This window comes from Oncorhynchus gorbuscha, linkage group LG06 (assembly GCF_021184085.1).
Source record: "Oncorhynchus gorbuscha isolate QuinsamMale2020 ecotype Even-year linkage group LG06, OgorEven_v1.0, whole genome shotgun sequence".
Lineage (NCBI taxonomy): Eukaryota > Metazoa > Chordata > Actinopteri > Salmoniformes > Salmonidae > Oncorhynchus > Oncorhynchus gorbuscha.
The window spans coordinates 22719831-22726356 of NC_060178.1; positions in this window are offsets into that span (position 1 = coordinate 22719831).

Below are 6526 nucleotides of genomic sequence, written 5' to 3' on the forward strand. Positions count from 1 at the left end.
GTGCCTTAGGATGCATGTTTTGAAATATTTTTATTCTGTACAGACTTCCTTCTTTTCACACTGTAATTTAGGTTAGTATTGTGGAGTAACTCCAATGTTGTTGATCCATCCTCAGTTTTCTCCTATCACAGCCATTAAACTCTGTAACTGTTTTAAAGTCACCATTGGCCTCATGGTGACATCCCTGAGTGGTTTCCTTCCTCTTCGGCAATTAAGTTAGGAAGTTATTTTTACTATCTACCAATAGGTGCCCTTATTTGCGAGGCATTGGAAAACCTCCCTGGTCTTTGTGGTTGAATCCATCCATCCAATCTCACATTCTTTAAGACTAACATTTTGTTTTCAACAGCAGAGATTTGTACAAACCTTGCTGTCTGTCTCTCTGACATTTGAAACATAGTTTGAATGTCACGTTTTATGTGGAGGGCTGAATGTACCCCTGTCCCAGCGATTCAGCAACATATGTCTCCATAGCTACTGTCTCCTCCTGGGACAATGGATACACGTGACTCCTAGGAAGTGCAGCGTTCTCCAGAAGGTTTATCGCGCAGTCGTCTCGACGATGAGGTGGTAATTGGGTCGCCTTCTTTTTACTGAAGGCGATAGCCAAATCGACATATTCAGAGGGAATGCGCACGGTGGAAACTTGGTCTGGACTCTCCACCGTAGTCGCACCAACGACAACTCCTATACACCTACCTGAACACACCTCTGACCACCCCTTAAGAGCCCCCTGTCGCCAGGAAATCACCGGGTTGTGTTGAGCTAACCAGGGAACCCCCAACACCACTGGAAACGCAGGTGAATCTATAAGGAACAGACTAATCTGCTCCTTATGATCCCCCTGCGTTACCATGTCCAGCGGCACCGTAGCCTCCCTAATTACTCCTGACCCTAATGGTCGGCTATCTAAGGAGTGCACGGGGAAAGGTAGGTCTAACGACACCAGGGGAATCCCTAACCTTAACGCAAGCCCACGATCCATGAAATTCCCAGCTGCGCCTGAATCGACTAGCGCAGGGAAAGAAGTCAACACATACACATGACCGACAGGAAGCTCTGGGTGAGTCTGGTGCTTACTCACCTGGGGTGATTGAGCAGTGCTCCGCCTGCCCTCCCGACTCCCAGACGAGTTCCTCCAGCACTGATCAGACGTGTGCCCTCGTCGACCACAACTGATGCAGGAGGACACTCCTCCTCCAGTCCCCCTCGAAGCCGCCCCTCCTAATTCCATAGGGATAGGGGCAGGAGGGCTGGGAAGTGGAAATGACAGGGTCCGAACGCCCGCGGGCAGCCAGCAGGTTGTCGAGACGGATAGCCAAGTCAATGAGTTCATCCAGTGTGAATGTGGTGTCCCGACATGCCAGCTCCCTGCGGACGTCCTCCCTGAGACTGCATCTGAAATGATCGATCAAGGCCCTGTCGTTCCATCCTGCTCCTGCGGCCAAGGTCCTGAACTCCAGAGCAAAGTCCTGTATGCTCCTCATCTCCAGACGCAGGTGGAACAGCCGTTCACCCGCCGCCTGACCCTCTGGTGGATGGTCAAAAACAGCTCGGAATCGGCGGGTAATTATCCCTCGCCGAGTCCGGACCATTCCACACTGCGTTGGCCCACTCGAGGGCTCGCCCAGTCAAGCAGGAGACGAGGGCGCTCACGCTCTCCTCTCCGGAGGGAGCAGGATGCACGGTAGCCAGGTATAGTTCCAGTTGAAGGAGGAAACCCTGGCACCCAGCCGCCATTCCGTCATACTCCCGTGGGAGTGTCAGCCCGAAGAGCCCCGGAGCCAGATGTGGTCGCAGGAACAGGAGGTGCTGTAGAAGGGGGTGCTAGAGATGAGGTGGGGAGGCCACTCCTCTCCCATCGATCCATCCTCTCCATCATTTGGTCCATGGCAGAACCAATCCGGTGAAGCACGCTGGTGTGATGGAGACCCTCTCTTCCATCGATGGGAGAGGAGACGCGGCTGCTCCTGCTGATTCCATGTTTGGTGCGGGATTCTGTTACATTTTATCAAGGTGGGTGGAATCAGGCGCAGAGAGCAGGTTTCAGATATTTGACAGTTTATTCTCCGGTGCACAAAAAACACGGTCAACCCAACACACAGGGTGAATAATCCAACACAGGATCAAAAATAGACCGGAGAATAAAACACAAGCACTACACCAAATGACATGAATACAAAAACAATCCCGCACAAAACAAGGACGGGACAACCTACTACATATAGGGACGTTAATTAAACTAAAATACACACAGGTGAAACTAATAAGACAAAACCAATAGACAAACGAAAAAGGGATCGGTAGTGGCTAGTAGGACGGTGACGACGACCGCCGAGCACCGCCCAAACAGGCAGGAGAGCCAACTTCGGCGGAAGTCGTGACATTGAATATTCAAATTCGATTTCCAGCTGTCCCATAGTAATGAACGTGTCGGGAGCAGGGACGAGACAGACAGGCAGGCAGACAGACAGACAGGCAGACAGACAGACAGACAGACAGGCAGGCAGGCAGGCAGGCAGGCAGGCAGGCAGACAGACAGACAGACAGACAGACAGACAGACAGACAGACAGACAGACAGACAGACAGACAGACAGACAGACAGACAGACAGGCAGGTAGCGTTTCTCAACCAGTTGAAATCATGAATCAGCATATTTGAAAGAAATGTCAATTGAAAAAAGGTCAAACGAAACAAAGTGCAGCTAGTTTGCGGTCTTTCCAGCTTCCATTTATGTGATTGTGTTAGCTGTGTTGTTGGCTAGCTCCTCTGAACAACAGTTTCCTGACATTTTCTATGCCAGGCGAAATCGCGCTCCATTAGCTCATTGTTATGGATGTGTCCAAATAAACAAATGCAAATGTGGCTATTTTGATGTTATTCTGGCTGCACATTTTGACGTGACTGTACGTTAGCCGTAGTTGGCTAGCTAGCAAACAAAGGATAAGAACGTTGCCAGCCAGTATGGTAATGGAACATTTAGAACAAACGATTGGGTCACGTCCATAGATACAGAACAAAAAGACGGAACGACTGGGTCGCATCCTTAGATTTGTGTCAGGACTATATCTTGTGGAAGTATGAAATAGTATGATTAAATAAATCAAAATAACGTTTTTTATGAAAATATTTCAATAATTATTTGAATATGTTGGTAACCCGTTTTATAAAAGTGATAATTCCCTCAAAAAGGCAGTGTTTGGTGGATATATTGGCACGGTTTGCTAACACTGGCTTTGAGGGCATTATCACTTAATTGTATGTGTGGGGTACAGAGATGAGGTAGTAATTAAAAATCATGTCAAACACTATTATTGCACACAGAATGAGTCCATGCAACTTATTATGTGACTTGTTAAGCACATTTTTACTCCTGAACTTATTTAGGTTTGCCATAACAATGGGGTTGAATACTTATTGACTCAAGACATTTCAGCTATTAATTTTTAATCAATTTGTTTAAAAAAATTAAAAACATAATTGGAGCCAAGTGGGAGTGGAGTTACTGTGCGGGAGATAGAATAATGGTCAAAGATAAAAGTAAAAAATAAAGTCCAAATAAAACATAATAAAAAGTATGTTTGAATGACACTGAGGGGCAGTGTTTTTACAGCTAATGCCAGTTTGCCTGAGGCTGATGCCGTGCAGGTGTTTGTACACATGCATATATGCACACTCTTGTTCAAATAAACGCATACAACAACACACACATACATGTAATAGTGCCAGAAGGCACACAAACATACAGCTGGCATTGCTGTTATGATTTTAGTTGTCCTTGATGTCCTTTGTTTAAAAAAAAAATATATATTGTGTTTTTTTGCATTGTTGTTTGCTGTTTTCTTCTGTCTTTGTATTTTTTCTCTTTAGTTCGTTCTCTTGGTTGTTGGTGCATTGGGGGGTCCCTAGGGGTGGGGAATTGAAGAATTGTATTTTTAATTTTTATTTTTCTTCTTATGGTGGGGGGAATGTGGGAGGGGTCTCGAATGGTTGAGGGACAGCTATTGGGTAACTGTGGAGGGGGATCTTGGAGGGTACGGGTTCACGTTTTTTGGCCTGGTGGGAGATCTGTCAACGTGCCCTTAACCAGGGCATTGACCCTGGATGCTTCTGTGTGTCGCTCTGAATTGGAGTCTGTTGGTTGACTGGTATGGTGTCGTTGTTGAGCGGCATCACTGCAAGTATATATTGTTTGTTTCGGATATTCAATATTTTTTTTCATGTAAAAAAAATAAAACATAATTCCACTTTTGAAAAAGATTATTATTTATTTACCATAGCTAGGCCTAAAAGAGCCATGTTATTCCATGTAGGCTTCAAACACATAGGAATACCTGCTCTGGGAACATCCTAACCGCCACTATAACAGGATTTAAATCTTCAGTAGGCCTAGGGTCTATAAATAATTGGTATAACATCGCAAAGGGAACTAAAACTTAATATAAAGTGCTTACAACTGAGTAAGTAGACCACACCTGAGAAGAGTATCTGAGTTTGCTACTATCCGAGTTTCACCGACCTAATCAAAGGGGCTGTGGGCAGGTGCCCCAAACAAATAGCCTATTTCATGCCCTAAAGGGGCAGGCGCCCCAAACAAATAGCCTATTTCATGCCCTAAAGGGGCAGGCGCCCCAAACAAATAGCCTATTTCATGCCCTAAAGGGGCAGGCGCCCCAAACAAATAGCCTATTTCATGCCCTAAAGGGGCAGGCGCCCCAAACAAATAGCCTATTTCATGCCCTAAAGGGGCAGGCGCCCCAAACAAATAGCCTATTTCATGCCCTAAAGGGGCAGGCGCCCCAAACAAATAGCCTATTTCATGCCCTAAAGGGGCAGGCGCCCCAAACAAATAGCCTATTTCATGCCCTAAAGGGGCAGGCGCCCCAAACAAATAGCCTATTTCATGCCCTAAAGGGGCAGGCGCCCCAAACAAATAGCCTATTTCATGCCCTAAAGGGGCAGGCGCCCAAACAAATAGCCTATTTCATGCCCTAAAGGGGCAGGCGCCCCAAACAAATAGCCTATTTCATGCCCTAAAGGGGCAGGCGCCCCAAACAAATAGCCTATTTCATGCCCTAAAGGGGCAGGTGCTTTTCTGATCTTGCTACAGATGGCCCACTCTATGATACTTACAGACATTTTTATCATTTAAATAATGCTAAATGCTAAATTCCATGCTACATTTGCTACATTTCTCCAGCTCCACCCCACAGCTTTAGGCCTATAGTAGGCTAAACCAACTGGGGGGCTGCCCTTCAGGTGTCTTTTGAATTAAGGAGTCGGCCTTTAAAACATGATAAACTAGGTAGGCCAGTGATTAGATCGGTGATTTGGTAGGGAGCCAGCCATGCAGAGTTGTGCTTGTCACTTTTTTGTGTCAAAAGATGACGAGCGTGAGGGAGCATGATGCTGCGGATAATGATAATGATGATAGGTAAGAGACTATTTATGCTTGATCCGAATATGTGGTCGGAGGTGCCATATGGATGGATGGTGTGACTCAATTGCAGGCACAGGCCAAATTGAGCTCTGTACCACATCGTAGTGTGCCTCTCACATTTTGTAACAATGCGGAGGGCTCTGACATTATTATTGACGTTTATTGGTTGACGGTAGATGAGGGCGGGAAGTCCTGTATAAACACAAACTCACTTCCTTGACAACTTCCTTCATAACAGCTCTGTGCTGCTTCGAGAAGCGCCAGAAGTATGAATACCCTGACTCCTGCAGAGTCCATAAATGTTGCATGGCCAATGCAGTCACAGAATGACCAAGTAGCAACGTTAAAGAGGAGGACAACAGTGCCTGATAACCATAACCTAAACAAGTGCAAAAACAGTACACTTTAGAATCAGGCTCTCAAAATCAAATACTATTTTTCTGATGATGTTGACAATGAATCTAGACATATTTTAATTGTGATGTCATGTGTAAAATGTTATGTCTTAGTTTAGTTTATTGAGCCTGGGGACAGTTCGCAGATGTGTTTTGAACGTAGCTATTTGTAATACCATAATTAATAGGAGTCTAAATAGCCTACAGTAGGTGACACATAATGTCTGATAACATCAAGATAGGGTTCGTTTTTTTAAGCCTATTTTGAGTTACACCATGCCCAAACCGGAAGTGCGAGTGCACCATCGTGAGCAAATTGATTTAGACAAAATGGTAAATAGAATCTTTCTAGTCAACTTTCCTTCTTCCAGGCTTTTCTTCTTTGGACTTCATATGGAGATTGGCCAAACGCGATTACGACACACAGGTTGAAATATCAAAACAAACTCTGAACCAATTCTATTAATTTGGGGACAGGTCAAAAAGCATTAAACATTCATGGCAACTTAGCTAGCTAGCTTGCTGTTGCTAGCTAATTTGTCCTGGGATATAAACGTTGAGTTGTTGTTTTACCTGAAATGCACAAGGTCCTCTACTCCGACAATTAATCCACACGTAAAATGGTAAATAGAATCGTTTCTAGTCAACTTTCCTTCTTCCAGGCTTTTTCTTCTTTGGACTTCATATGGA